This window comes from Myxocyprinus asiaticus, chromosome 48 (assembly GCF_019703515.2).
Source record: "Myxocyprinus asiaticus isolate MX2 ecotype Aquarium Trade chromosome 48, UBuf_Myxa_2, whole genome shotgun sequence".
NCBI lineage: Eukaryota > Metazoa > Chordata > Actinopteri > Cypriniformes > Catostomidae > Myxocyprinus > Myxocyprinus asiaticus.
The window spans coordinates 21,818,445-21,834,526 of NC_059391.1; the positions used below are offsets into that span (position 1 = coordinate 21,818,445).

At 37.4% G+C, this 16,082-nt stretch overlaps 1 protein-coding gene across 6 annotated transcripts in view; it reads left to right on the forward strand.

The window, feature by feature from the left end:
• The window catches only part of LOC127437833 (kelch-like protein 25), a 59,519-nt gene that overhangs the window by 17,958 nt on the left and 25,479 nt on the right, over positions 1–16,082 (forward strand). For 5 of the 6 annotated variants that reach the window (XM_051693046.1, XM_051693048.1, XM_051693043.1 and 2 more), the window contains one exon: positions 4,402–5,343. The exons of the other annotated variant lie outside the window; for it this stretch is intronic. The gene's annotated coding sequence lies outside the window, so the exon portion shown is untranslated. Of the gene's footprint in view, positions 1–4,401; positions 5,344–16,082 lie in introns of those variants that run through there. 6 annotated transcript variants of the gene reach the window in all.

The following is a 16,082-nucleotide window of genomic DNA, read 5'->3' on the forward strand; positions in this document are numbered from 1 at the left end:
TGGAGGTCCCCCAACACTACACATTTTGTATATATCCATTTTCTGACACACCCAATTCAGGTCTTGGAGTCTCCACTAACGTGTTGATGAGTTGAATCAGGTGTGATTGATTAGGGAGATATCCAAAATGTGTAGTGTTGGGGGGGCCTCCAGGAACAGGGTTGGGAACCACTGGTCTAGACAATGATGTCTGGTCTTGATAAGCATAGGCCTACTGTAAATTACATGTTTTAATTGAGGGAAAACAATTATTCACATTTACTGGACATAACATTTAGCATAAATATTTATGCTGTATCTGGCAAGCATTGCATTTTTCTTTCAATGGATGCATCAATGCTGTTGTTGCTGTAGGCTCTGAAATTGGTTTAAACCCTCTAAGGCAGGGCTCCAGACTGCGACTAAAATGGTCACAAATGCGACCAAAAATAAATGATTGCGACAATAATTTAAAATCTAGTCGCCATTGGCGACAGTCAATGTGCTTTCATATGCGGTTTCGTCAGATATCATCTTATGAGTTATTGAATACATCTTTAGAGCACCAGTGTGTCTCGTGCCGCTTTTCACCCGTTCTGTTGATATGAGCTCACTGGCTACATGCAACATCTAACACAGCACGAGCCATGATGTCTGATTCGTGAACAAATTATTCTTTTGAACAGGGTCTTTATAATGAATCACCCGACAAGAGCTCGTTTACACTCAGAAGTTCAGGTAAACAGTTTGAATTCAAGTCAATTTCTCAGCAAATCAGCCATAAAGAGTTAACAACTGGGAGCGCAGACATTTCAAAATAGTAGTCCCGTGTGTATTTCGGGCTTGTTTATAATTAAAAGTTCCGTGTTATGTACCAAATCTTTTTTTCTTTTCTTTTTTTTTTTTTTTTTCTGGTTATTATTGATTTTGGATTGGAGTAGCACAGTAAACTGCATCAGGAATTTCATTCAATTTGCACTCTTGTAGTCTTTGTGTCTGGGCCATCCGGTATCAATAAAGAAGTTTTTTTTATTATTATTATTATTATTATTATTATTATTATTATTATACAGTGGTGGCCAAAAATATTGGCACCTTTGGTAAATATGAGCAAAGAAGACTGTGAAAAAAAAAAATCTGCATAGTTTATCCTTTTGATTAAAAAAAAATAAAAAATCACAAAAATCTAACCTTTTAATTGAAGTAAAATAATTGAAATGGGAAGTATCTCATTATTAAATATTTTTCTCCAAAACGTATTGGCCATAATTATTGGCACCCTTTTATTCAATACTTTTTGCAACCTCCCTTTGCCAAGATAACAGATCTGAGTCTTCTCTTATAATGCCTAATGAGATTGGAGAACACCTGGCAAGGGATCTGGGACCATTCCTCCATACAGAATCTCTCCAGATCCTTCAAATTCAGAGATCCATTATGGTTGACTCTCCTCTTCAGTTCACCCCACAAATTTTCTATGGGGTTCAGGTCAGGGGACTGTGATGGCCATGGCAGAACCTTGATTTTGAGGTCAGTGAACCATTTTTATGTTTGTTTTGGATCATTGTCCTGCTGGAAGATCCAACCAGGGCCCATTTGTAAGCTTTCTGGCAGAGGCAGCCAGGTTTAGATTTTGTTATCTGTTGGTATTTGATAGAGGCCATGATGCCATGTATCCGACAAGATATCCAGGACCTGTGGCAGAAAAACAGCCCCACAACATTAATGATCCAGCACTACATTTAACCGTGGGCATTGTGTACTTCATCTCTGTGTGCCAAATCCATCTCTGGTGTTTGCTGACAAAAAGCTCTTTTTTTGTTTTTGTTTCATCTGACCATAGAACCCGGTCCCATTTGAAGTTCCAGTAGTGTCTGGCAAACTGAAGACGCTTGAGTTTGTTGTTGGATGAGAGCAGAGGCTTTTTTCTTAAAACCCTCCCAAACAACTTGTGGTGATGTGGTGATGTCTGATATTTATTTATTTATTTTGACTTTCTGACCCCAAGACCCAACTAATTTCTGCAATTCTCCAGCTGTGATCCTTGGAGATTCTTTGGCCACTTGAACCATCCTCCTCACTGTGCTTGGAGACAATATAGACACACGTCCTTTTCCAGGCCGATTCTCAAGATCTCCAGTTGATTGGAACTTGTTAATTATTGCCCTTATGGTGGAAATGGGCATTTTCAATGCTCTGGCTATTTTCTTATAGCCACTTCCCATTCTGTGAAGCTCAACAACATTTTGCCGCACATCAGAACTATATTCTTTAGTCAACCCCACTGTTATTGATGATTAAGGGAATTTGGCCTGTGTGCTACCTCATATTTATACCCCTGTGAAACAGGAAGTCATGGCTGAACAATTTCATGTTCCTAGTCATCCATGTGCAATAAAAAAAATGTAAAATATGAATGGGAATATACTTCAGATATATTTTACTCTAGGAATTTCTAGGGGTGCCAGTAATTGTGGCCAACGTGTTTTGGAGAAAAATATTTATTTAATAATGAGATATTTCCCCTCTTTCAATTGTTTTACTTCAATTACATTTTTTGAATGAAAAATCAATAGGATAAACAATGCAATCACAGCCTTCGTTGCTCATATTTACCAAGGGTGCCAATATTTTTGGCCACCACTGTGTGTGTGTGTGTGTGTGCGTAGATAGATATATTTTTAGTACTGCCCTTCAGAATCTATTTTATCTCTTATATTTGTATAAATTCTGAAAGAGGTGTGAAAACTTATGAGACAAAAGGGGAATGCAAATTTGTGCACTCAACTATACAGTATATGTATAAAACAACCTATTAATGAGCTATCAGCTGTCTTTTTTTTGGCTCTCCATCTTGTTTTGTAATTCACAAACCATGAAAATCGAGTTTTCTTCCCATTGAGCGCTCATCTAATATCTTCCTCTGAAGCGTGTATTCTATCAGCCAGAATCAAAACTTCAGGATCAGGATCAAAAGTTCCTCTGATTCACAAATCATGATGGTCAGTGGTCACAATCCAAGCAGGCGATCCAGGCTGTTTAAACCGTCAGGAGATTGCTGCTGCTCGCTGGATCCATACGAGGGTGAGCAAGTCAGTCCACTGTCGGCCATGTTTGGAATGCTCTCAGGAGGCTATTTCCAGTCATGACAGTGCAGCTCCCATCTACTTGAATGGGGAAAGACCAAAATCTCCAAAACGGTTGGACAGGATTATGATCAAAGAACATTTCAAATTAGCAGTAAAATCTGAACACTGGTATCATAAATGGTGCTTCTTTACCTCAGATTACACTAAAAAACTCAATTTTCCCAGCTTTTATAGCTAATGCGCATTCTCAAGTTGATTGACAGGCGATGCCTGTATCTAAAAGGCGATTGGCTCTTTTACCTGTAAAGCAGGACTTAACCTGTAAATTGGGCGCAAGAGCTGAGCTGGATGTGCGTTCCAATTTCTCCCATTAATTTTAATAGAAGTGGCCCGTCTCTGCTAAATTTTCTGTGGTCTGGGGGTGGGTTGGTCTGAAATAGTGGTGACTTTAAGTTCCTGGCTGCCCACAGTGATTATATTTTATTTTTATATATTTTGGGTGAAGCAAGTCCCTTATTTTGAGCTCGTTTCTCTTGTGAGATCTGGAAACACTGCAACTGGCCTATCAACCACCCTTAGCACAGAGAACTGTCATTTTAAAAGAATGTTATTAACCATTCGCTCTAACCGGTTACCATTTGGAAACAAGGCTGCGGAACACCGGAACCTGAACAAAGAAATCTAATTTTTAAATAATGAGAATACAAGACTCTGTTTCACATTACAGTACTGAGGAGTTTAATGGGCTTAATTTTCCTGAAAATAATGTCATAATGCTAAAAATTTGAAGGGTCCTCTTAGTAGGCTTTATGCACAAATGGAATTATTTTTTTTCCACTTGATTTTTGGGGTAAAATGTGACCTGTACACCTCCTCATAGGATTCACCCAAATACCCCTTGGTTAAGATGAATGCTTGCCTTTGGTTTTAACCTGGGTCATTGATTTTCTGCCTTAACCTAAAAGTGACTTCAATGGTAGAATTCAGATTTTGTTTCCCTGTCCCCAATCAAAATGAAAACCCTAAATTTTCGACAACCTTTTTGCATCAAACCACTGAACACAATACAAGGATTGTCTCGAAGCCAAACCAGTAGAACAAAACATCAGATAAACTAGTAACTGCCAGGCTCATTTTTCCAGAAAAGCCATGTTTTTGTGGATTGCAGTGTGGAAGTTAGAACTGAATTACCTTTCTCCCTTTTCCTCAGTCAATTTGAATGGCCTCCTACATTTGCATTAAGTTAGAGTGCAGTGAATGGGTTCAAATTACTGCGTTTGGCTTTGCGTTTCCTAGAAATCTGGTTTTATACTGTGCCCGTCTCTCGTTGTAGGTGCCATGGTCTTCTGGCTACACTGAATGGAGGAAAGCGGAGCTGGATTGTCATTGGCTGGCCTGAAGCACTTCTGCTTGGTAGGCGTGGTGTGGCTGCGGTCGGTCACGGCCACTCTGCAGGGCACATCTCGAAAACAAAGCAACCATCCATTGTAGAGAAGAGCTGAAATATCTCCAGAAAAGAAGCCTTGATGTGGCCAAAAGCACAAAGCTAAACCCATGCTTGTCCATTGCCAAATTCAGAGGCACAATGACACAATAACCTTTTGCACCATTTTTGCTTTATTACAAGGAAGGGTCTTTTGAGGTACATGTTTTTGCTAGTGTGACAAACACTTTTGCAGCCCATCGGGGTCAAGAACATTCCATCTGGTGAGCTTGGTAATATGACTTACTGAGTGAACAAAGGCAACAAAAAAAAAAAAGACTCACGCAAAGCATGATTTGTTTCATGAATCCTTCTACTTTACTATAACTGGCAGCACAGCATGTCTATGTGTGTGTTCCGTTGCTTCCAAATGCCATTTGGATACTGCGGTAACTTGACATGTTCAACTAAACCAAGTAAAAACATTACACATATGCAGAACGTCCCCATGGGAAAGTGCAAGTTTGCAGGATGTGAAATGCCTGCCGTGTTTCTCTTTAATAAGTATCTGTGAAATGGATTTTAACCTGGGACTTGTATAGATTCCACAGCACAATGTACTATCAAGGACTTCCTTACATTTTAACATTTCTTAGATTATTGAAGGTATAAACATTTGAAAATGCATTTAATGTGTTTGTTAGAGGAAAAAAAATGCACATGACACTACAAGTTTGGATGATGAGGGTGTCAATGTTTGTTACTGTTTTTCCTCTAAATTTTAATGCTTTGCTGGATTTTAAAGATAGATAGAGATAGTTGACCCCAAAAATAAAACTCACCTTAATGTTCTCCAATCTCATTTAACTTTCTTACTTATGTGGACCACAAAATTAGATTTTTAAAGAATATTTCGTGTAAATGCAAGAATTCCTTGTGAGCTTCTTTCAGACCACTCATGAACACTTAACAGGGAAAAAAAATAACTAACTGAAAACTAACTTAAATTGCATATTGTTTATCAACATTACTTATCGTATGTCTTCAGAAGACATGGGATGTGACACAGAAGTCACATGGACTACTTATGATACTTCCGGGTCTGCTTATTTTACACTTTAAAATCAAGCTGAAGCACTATCCACTGCAATGGCCTTAAAGACTTGACATTCATTAATACATCTAGTATTGTGTTCCGTATGAAGAAGAAAGTCATATGGGTTTGGAATAGGGATGTTAATCAACAATTAATTGTCGTTAATAATTTTATCGATCAAGCTTATCTATCGTCGATTAATTAATGTCAACATATGCCTTTAGTAATAAAGCCAGCAGACGTTGATAAGATTTTCTATACGGTCATCCGCCGCTAGAGGGCGCACCGCCACTTGCGGACTGCATGTCACGTCTTGTCTGCAATACAGAAGAAGAACTACACCGATTGCATCACTTTCTCTTGTAAAGATGAAGCAGGCTCTATTTGAGCGCTTCTCTATAAATTAAAATTGTTTTCTGTGTACACTGTGATAGTGTGTGAAAGTGCAACATGACAACAAGCACTGTTGATCCACTGGTCTCCTTCGCTGTGTCCGAAATCGTTCACTCATTCACTATTCCCTATATAGTGAATGGCAGTTAGTGCACTATATCTCAGCAGTGAGTGAACAAAATGAGTGAGTGAATTTGGATGCTGACATATACACCGAGCGTCGGAGCTCTTGGGCTGTCGCAGAAACGTCACATATGGACTTTTAAAATACTTGTTACTCTTATTAAATAATACATTAATACAATAAATCATTCTGTTTGTCATTTTTAATATGTTAATATGAAGAGTAAACACATTTTATCAAATGTACATTATTGTATTTATTTGTTACACTTTAGTATCTTTAAAGTCCAATACAAGCTTGGTAGCGTTTCTGGGTGCATAGCGCTCTCATTTGACCATAAACAGCGCCAAAGTTATCATAACTTACATGTTATAACTGAATATTTATATCATCCACAGAATTATCATTTCCACTGTGTGCAGTCTCCTGAGTTAAAATAATATCACCTCATTGAATTATTTAGTAAATAAATAATTCTTCAGCTTAATGGCAAAATTCTGTATAAAATATAACGATTACATTTTAAAATGTATCTGTATGTTTTGCCTCACTACATTTTATTATGTTACTTTAATCAAGCAATGATTTGTCAGAAGTAATTTAATACATTCAGCATGAAATAAAACATTGCAGGAGTGAAGGAAGCAGTAAACTCCCAGCTCGTATGTTTTCCCCGCGGTGGATTATGGGCAATTAATTGTCAGAGTGTACATCGTACATACATTAGAGTGCATTGTGGGTAAGAATGAGTGAACAAAAGTAGGGAACGAGTGGCTCACTCAGAATTCAGACACTCCTTCAAAATGGCAGAAACCCGAAATAGTGCACTATATAGTGGATAGTGGATATATCCTGGAGAGCATGAAGAGCACTTCTCACCATCACCAGAGAAGCGGTATGTTATGTAGCCTACTGTGTTTACGCAGCATGTATGATTTGACTTAAAAAACAAAAAACAAAAAAAAAACACCATGCACAACTTTAAGTTTAAATGAACTCAAATGTGTATCTTCTATACAAGTTATTATTAACAGTAATATATCAACAGTAATGAAACAATTCGTACTAAACAGCCTAAATGTATTAAAAATACACTGAACTAAGAATATTATTTGGAGTCTGTAACCATGCAGTATGTATGTTTTGCGGCATTAACATTAACGTCGATCGTTAATTTCCACTACAATTGAATATGAAAATATCTGAAAATTGACATCCCTAGTTTGGAACATCATGACTCGGGTGAGTAAATTAGAACAGAATTTTCGTTTTTGGGTGAACTATTCCTTTTAGAGTGACCTCAATTCTGAAGTGTAGGGATGTTTTTCTTGCTCACTTAGTTTACAGACTCTTGATAAGGGACATGGATTTGAATTTTGTTGTGGGGGAATTCTACAGTTCATAGGAAATGACTCACTGCTAATCATTTCCATCTGAAGGGGTCATTTTGGGATTATCCAGTAGATCCCACTGGCGTCCTTGTGAACTGAATTCCTGGTGCCTAATATTGGTAGACTTTTTAATTGTTGCTCATTCACTCCATTGAAAGGCTTGAATAAATTATTTTTTGATGCTTGCAGACTGGTTTCATAAGCACCCTCGAGGCTTAAAGAAAAAGCCTTTTTCTTAAAACGCTCTTCCATGAAACATCCCAAGGTTCTTTGACATAACAGAAATTTGCTTTAAGTTATTAGCTAAATCCGCTTGGATTTTCTTTAAATGGCTCTCAGATTTGATTAATTACATGAGGGTGCCTACAACTGAGACTTGAATTTACATGTTACATGGTAGTTAGGTACATTATTGTTGCACAAAGGTACTTGAAGTTTTAGCATGCATTATTTCTTATGGACATAATGGAACAAATTAACCAACAGTTAGTGTGACATTCTGTATTGGCATCAGACAGAATTCAACAAATATGTGGGGGATGGGCAAAGATGGCTTTCATTTCTTTAGTATTGACAAAAACCAACATAGTAATTTCATTATACCTGAATAAAAAGCAATGCAATTTAAAATACATTTGATATGACCTACAATAAAATTTGACTGGGAACACTAAATCTTGTCTCAATATTTATGCCACTATATTTAGCATCTGAGATCTGTAAATTAGGCTGTTTGGAAAAGTTTTTTTTTTTTCTTCTTCTTCTTCTTCTTTTTCTTAAATACATAGAAAAGATAGCAGTAAATGTCGCAGTAGCACAGATTTATTGTTCCTGTTTGTTTGGGGTTTTTTTTACTCAAAAAGGCATTGAATCCAGGAAACTGTACAGTCATTTGGAAATGGCTGCCTTATCATAATGATTCATTGAGGTGAGGCACACGAGTTGCTTAATGTTCTTTATTGAATTTCTTGCATTTACTTTTAAGCCACTGACTGACATTAGTACATTGCAACAAGAATTTTTTGTCCGTCCACTTTCGGCGCAAAGTCTGATTAATTTTGCACTTTATTCTGCCCAAGAACATCCCAATTAGAAACAGGAAGAGACTGTCAAACTGTGGTTGGTTTCTTTATATATGTCAGTTAATCTTTTTAAGTGCTGTTTAGGGGTGGGTTGGTCTGAAATAGATAATACCGTAGTAGGCTACTGGTAATATAGAAATCACAGACGAAATGATCAGACACGAGTATAGACTTTGCGATAAAAATATAGTATATTGTCTGTCCAAAAGTAACGAGTAGCCTACGATTATTTCACAGACAGACAACAAAGTGGAATGTACAGCTCTGCTTGTGAATATTTTGGTTAGTGCCTCAAAATATCTTTTAAAAGATATGAAGCCACTAACCTGAACAAAATTGGGAAATTTAGTGATTAGTTGTACTTCCACATTAAACACAAATTTGTTCCCCGACTTATTGACAAAAACCTTTGCACTCCCAGAAATGGAGTGCAAGTGGATGGTGATCTGACTTTTGAAGCTCCAAAAAGAACAGACAGTCAGCATATACGTCATCCGTACGACTCCATCGGTTAAATGAATGTCTTCTAAAGTGTAACAAATCGCTTCTGGTCTGCAGTGGTATGCACATGTGACGTATTCACATTGGCATGTGAGACACGTGAGAACTGACACATAGTAGTGCGTTTGTGTGCTTATCCTGGATGTCTCAACCAAGAGAAGAAAGTGAGATTACATCCGTAACATGGCAACGTGAATGCATCACATGCGAGACTGCGTGAACTCAGCGCTCTTATAAAGCTTACCGGAAGCAATTGTTTATAGTTAAAAAGTACTTAAATCTTTATCTTTTTCGCACCAAAAGCGATCGTATCGCTCTATAAGACATTAATTTAACTGCTGGAGTCATTTATGCAGACTGCATGTGATTTTTGGAACTTCAAAAGTCTGATCACCATCCACTTGCATTTTAAGGACCTACTGAGCTAAAATATTTTTTTATTTTTCTTCAAATGTGTTCTGCTGAAGAAAAAGTCATACACACCTGGGATATCATGAAGGTGAGCAATAGATGAGAGAACTTAGATTTTTGGGTGAACTATCATTTTATACTTTTTATGAAGTACTTTATGAAGTCCCTATGGAAAAAATGAATAGGAAAAATACTTACAAAACCAAGATGACTTAGAAAGGGGGTGGGCACTGTTGCACTCTTATTACATTGTAGTCAGGCAATCTGATGGGAGCTTGCGATTTTCACAAGAGCTTTTTTTTGTTTGTTGTTTTGTACAATAAGGTGGTCAATGAATAGACTGTGAGCATACCGTCTAAGGCTGAGAGTTATCTGAATGAGTGCAAACAACCCTTGCTCTCCTCTATGTTGCCACAGGATGAATGTAGTGCAAACATGTCAACAGTTCCTGCACAGTAAGGTCAGTTGTAGAATGTTCCTCAACTCATATATCCAACCTCTACATAAAATCTTAATAGTTTTGACCTCCTAGATAAGAGATAGAAAGTGACAAGCCTCTCTGCAATTTCCTTCCAAGCTTCTAATCTGGTGCTGTGCATGGCTGACAGCCCAGTGGACTCTGTGAGGGGGTGTGGAGGGCCCCAAAGACAGACAAGGGCACTGGCGCTAGGAGACTGAGCACCCTGGGTGAATGGAAGGTAAATCCTCTGCCAGGCAAGAATGCTGATCCCAGTCCCTCCTGCCACTCATTTTGCCTGTCAGGCCACCTGCTAGCACTGTGGACTGATCTCAAATAACAGCCAATAGGCTGGTTCCTAGACACCAAAGAAAGATACTGTACCTCTGATGGGTTCAAGAGTGCAAAATGTGAATATTTCAACATTTTTAACTAGCAGTTAACTTGCATTGTGGTATTATTTCCATAACAATTAAGCACATCCAAAATTTTCATATTGTACTGTAATCCAGACATTTTAAAGTGGTGATTTTCAATAGATAGTCTTTGATGCCTCTGAGTATGCAAAATATTTCAGACACCACAATGGACAGGATATGATGTCACGCGCGAGGGCATCTGGTTTTAATAAACAATAAAATCTCAAAAGACTAGAACTTTATACATTTAAAGTGTTAAAATATACCCTCTACTCACTTTCATGCAACAAAAAAAAAAAAAAATGCAATTTTGAAATGTGTATTTGTTGTATTGAGCCTAGAGTTCAGTGTGTGACATTTCAACCTTATACTGGTTATTCGTCTTTTCGTCTTCAGAATTCACAGGTCAGAGTTTGCCAGACGTGAACTTTTGTACGTAGCGTAATGGCTAATGTTAAAAAATGTCCAGTCTTCAGCGTTAGGATGCGTTTGAATGGGAATAAATCGAGCGCCAAAAGTAGTGTGACCGCAGCTTCATTCTGGATTTTTTTACTGTGTTATGGTAAAAATGACTTATTTAAATCAGCACAAGTCAATATAACCTATAATTTTCAAATTTTAGTAATAAGAAATATTTTTGTTGTATTACGACAAAAAGAAAATAGGCTACATTTAATAGGCAAAAATTTCTCATGAACTTTTCCATCTCCTGCATTCGGTCGCATTTTACATGCGTCACCGAGGCCTAATTCTGTCATTGTTTTTTACTGTATTTTACTGTAAGTTGTTTTAATCAGCATAAGTCAGTCAATACAACATATCTTTAAAATAGATACAATGAAAACCCCTGTGGCAACCTCATGCAGAGATAGTTTGCTAACTGAAATGCAGAAGTGTGTTTTGCCTTCGTTCTCTCTGAACTGGTGCATAATTGAGGCTCTGAAGTAACTTGCTCATGTATTTTTGAACAGGTATGTCCTGCCTGTTGAAAAAGTCCCTGGAGCACCACTTCAACATGAGTCTCACTAACTTCGCAATCTCTTCAAAGTTTCACAAAAATCTCACAAGCCTTAAACTTATAACAAAAAAAGCTGTAAAGTATAAGAAATATTTATTAGAATTATTTTCGGACAACTATGGTTTGATGATTCATGCTCTCCTGCGAAATAACTTCTGCACATTTCATAATTTTTATAATTTTTTGACTGATTGGAGATGGGAGTAAGGGATAATACTCTTGCATATTCCTTTTCTTACACCTCAGAGTGTGTCTTATTTTTTTTTATGGTCTGGGATCTGTTTGCATTGTTATGTTCTGAGAAAAGAATCCATAATGAATGTGTAAAAACATAATTATTCCTAATGTAAGGTTATTTCTAAGCAGATAGTGGTGAATAAGGCCTCATTCCCACATTCATATTAAAATGATCAGAGATCACACTTCCACAGTTAATGAATTGTTCTGTTTTCTTTAGGCTCACACTTAATCTGGACAGTGGCCAGTATATTTTACCACCATTCACAATTTTATAATGAATTGGTTATCGGTTCTTTACCGATAAGTCGGGATGGGCGATATAAGCAAAAATGAATAAAATCGCAATATTCTTGAATTTCTTTGGTTGATAACTTTATACGGTATATTATTATATACAGTATAAAATTTTTATGAAAAAGTGATTAAAAACATCTGAATAATGAAAGTTCTTTGTTATTTAAATATAATGTCTAAAGTATTGGTAGACATCTCACATCAGAGCACGCATTCTTTACCATGCAGAATTTTTCCATAACTGTGAGACAGTACGCAATTTTTTTTTTTTTTTTTACACAGTTTAACAGTCATACATAGCCCAAAACAAAAACTAAAAAAGTGACTAATACCTAGTATCACTATTCAAATATTCAGGATGCATGTTGTTTTTATTGTTGTAGTCTAATGAGTTATTATTATAAAAAAAAAACAAAAAAAACCCAACAACAATTCTGATTATTGGTTATCATACACAAACGAACAAAAACTGTGCTGTACCTGTTGTAAAAACACAAAATCAGTCAGTCTTTAAAATAGAGCACGTTAATTTACTCGTTGACTAAATAAAATGGATAAAAAAGAATTAGCCACAGCATGTTGCAAGATATTTTCTTTCTACAAGACAATTATAATTACATATTATCAATAATACTTTTCACAGTCACCCACACATATCCGAGAAGCACTGGCAGAGCCCCAGCTCATTTACGCATACAGTAAGGAGCTCGGAGATAAACCGGGCACAAAGCAGTATTCACAGACTTTTCATTGCATTTCCCCTTTTAGTGCCCGTCATGGATCCCACTAGCTCATCACCCATTTACATTTAATTAAGGTGGACATGAGATCAATATGCTCCATTAGCTCCAATATGCCCAAGACAAAATAAGCGGACTACATCAGCTGCTAATTTCCCCAGTGATGCAACTGACAGCAGGCTGCACTGCTTTTAAGTGCCTGAAAAAGGCATGCAGCTTTGTGGTATGTGGGTTTCACTCACTCACTCACCTCAACACCCCCCACCCCCCAAGGGAGGCAGTGGTCAAGAATCACGTTTAAAGCTGACTTTGAAGGGCAATGTTAAGATGTGTTTGTGTCTATTAGTTCATGGTTTAGGACATGACTGGCCTGGTGATTTGCTTTGGAGACCAGACATGCAAGAATTCCCACTCTGTTCAAGGTTTTCAAGCCACATTAGCAATTAAATAAATAGTTTAGCCAAAAATGAAAAATCTGTCATTTACTCACCCTCATGTCTTTCGAAGCCCCTATGACCTTTATTTCCTCTTTTTTTTCTTTCCTTTTTAGAGTTTGACAACCCCTGGTCCCCATCCACTTTCATTGCAAGGAATAGAGCAGCTTAGACATTCTGCCTAACATCTCCTTTTGCATTCCAAGACAGAAAGTCAAATATTTGAAACAACATGAAGATGCGTTAATGATGACTATTTTCATTTTGGGCTGAACTATCCCTTTAATTGCCAATTTGCTGTACATGTTCTAGAGAAACTCCACAGTCTTGAGAAAATGTAAATGCAAGGCATTTTTTTATGAGATTTGCTGTCAGTTTTACAAGACTAGTAGGGTGGAGAAAAACCCAAAATATTCACATGGTTTCAGGTCAAGGCTAACAGTAAAAAAAAATTAGAAAACAGGATACTGTGCGGGTCAATGTTCTGTCAACAAATGCAGACTTTAGAGTCAAATGAGAAAACCAAACATAAAACATGTTCTTAGACGTCTAAGAATAATGGAGCTATGGACAAACATGGTCAGCATTGTTTTCTTGACACGATCGCTCTAAATCCCTGTCTATAAGAAAACTAAATGTTTTTTTTTTTTTTTTTTTTTTTTCTATGTTAAAAGCTTTTGTTTTAGGACTCCCAAACAAGTGTGTGATAGTATATTAATTCTTAATTAACTTTAATGCAAACTTCTATTTCCAGACCATTTTCATTCCTTGTTGTCTGTTCCACTGATATTGAGCTCAAAAAATGGATTCCTAAATTGAAAAAGAATTAAAATAGGATTGAAAATCAAATGATTCTTAACAAGTATCTTTGTCTGGTTTTCTAGTAAAGAAATGTATCCCTAAAACAAGATAAATTCACATTTCACAGTAAAACTGTAAGGGGCTGTTCAGACCGAATGCGTCCTTGTGCTAAAAAAGCTAGACGCAGCACTACAAATCCACAGTTTTCCTGACCAACCACTGGGCGGCACCATGATGATTATGATTGCGACTAGGCTGTTTTATGGTCCCAGTCTCCATAAGAAACTATATAAAACTACTGAAACAAGTGATCCAGACAGAGAACAACCATTTTAAAATTATGCGGCACTCCTGCGCAAGATACTGAATGAACAGCGAGATGCGTCGCAATGGTCAGAAGACGGCCATCTAGCCATCATGATTACAAGGGAAATCTGCATGTTGTTTCCATGAGTTCCAGTTCCCTAGGATCGGCCACAATATGCCGTCTCAATGACAAGTGCCATCTCCCATCAGACATTTTTTATCAGCTCAAGCATTTACCTTCCCTTGTGGCACGAACAGTAGCGTGTTGCGTCAACAGAGTGGGAGACCCGTGTTCAGATCCCACGTTGAAACCAGGAAGTACTCGCGATCACATAATCAGTAACGAGTTGCATTTCTCCCTCGAACATTATATTTTTACTCCACTGATGGTTAGGTTTAGGTTTGAGGATTGGATTGCGGGGTACAATTTATAAAATATGCATTCTTCTTCACTGCATTACAGCTGCATTACTTCCTCACGACTCACTTTTTTGCGCCCCTCTGTGGACATTTCAACCGAAAAATGAAGCTCACACGTACCCATATGCCCAACAACACTTACTGCCTTGGCCACAAGGGGGCAGTGTTTAAAATGTCGGTAAGCACAGACCGATTTAAGCTAAAGAAAAAGTTAACCTACTGTTTCCGACTTCACTGTGAGATCAGTTTGATCTAGTGCATTCCTGCTGACCAGCACAGCCATGCTCTCACTAGCAAAACTTACCTTGTGAAGCTGGGTGACCAGCATGGTCTTTCTGATGAAGCTGATTAAGCTAGTTTAAAAGTTTGGTGTAGACACCAGCACACCAGCATCCCATGCTGGGGGACCAGCACCAAAAATGAAATTCTTATTTTAAGGCAGTTTAGATGTTTAAACAGGAAACCTCTTTAAAAAGGGATAGTTAAGCACTCAACACATTTTACCATATTTAAACGCATTCTGAATTCCACAGATTCTCTCCCACAATCAGCATAGAAAATGGAGAAAGAAAAAAAAAAAAGTCCAACTGGGCTTAATGATAGGTTACACTTGCATTAGAATCTTGCGTTACTTGCATATTTAACCATGCCCTGTAAGCAATCACATTCTTTCCTTTTGTACGTAGAGATCAAATTTATTACCTCTCAATGTATGGGCATTCCATGGCTCTTACTGTACTCAATGGCCGGGCCTGAATGTTAAATGGCATCGACTGCCACACTGGTACACCAGTTCCACAGGCTTATTGAAGCAGCATAACCCAACAGTTCAACATTGACAAAAGCCCCAAAAACATCGAAGTCAATCTGTCAAATATTTCAGCGCTGTAATTCACAGAGACAGCTCATGCAAAAGAGGCAGCAGAACACAAACACTGCAAAACACAAGACCTTCAGATTCAGAACCTTGAATATTTGCTGTTTTCGAACAGTATGTAAAATGATGGCTGGCAAGAAGGTCCATCACATGTCAAGCTGCATTAAACTTGTCTGGTATAGACTTTGTGATTATGTATGTGGGTCTTGGAGTTGTTCATCTGAGGTTTGTTTTTAAATGACTTGGCAAGAAAGAGGCGAAGATCCATAATCTGTGGAAAGAATTATTCAGTGGTTGTGTGTGAAAGTGTCATTTGTTATAACAACTGTGTTTTGCTAAGCTAATTTGAAAGGGGTGAGGTGGGTGGGGCACATGAAGATACTCACCATTGCATGTGGCTTCCTGTCAAACTGAACTCAGATTTTTGAATTTATGGTAATCTCATGAGAGGGCAAACCAGTGAAACTTTTTTGAAAATCATCTAATAATGCCAAAAAGGCAGAAGCATTCATGCTATTTGCATCTTAAAATAAAAATAAAAATAAAAAAAATCCCTAATAGACGTGTCAAACTGAATTGCTCTTATT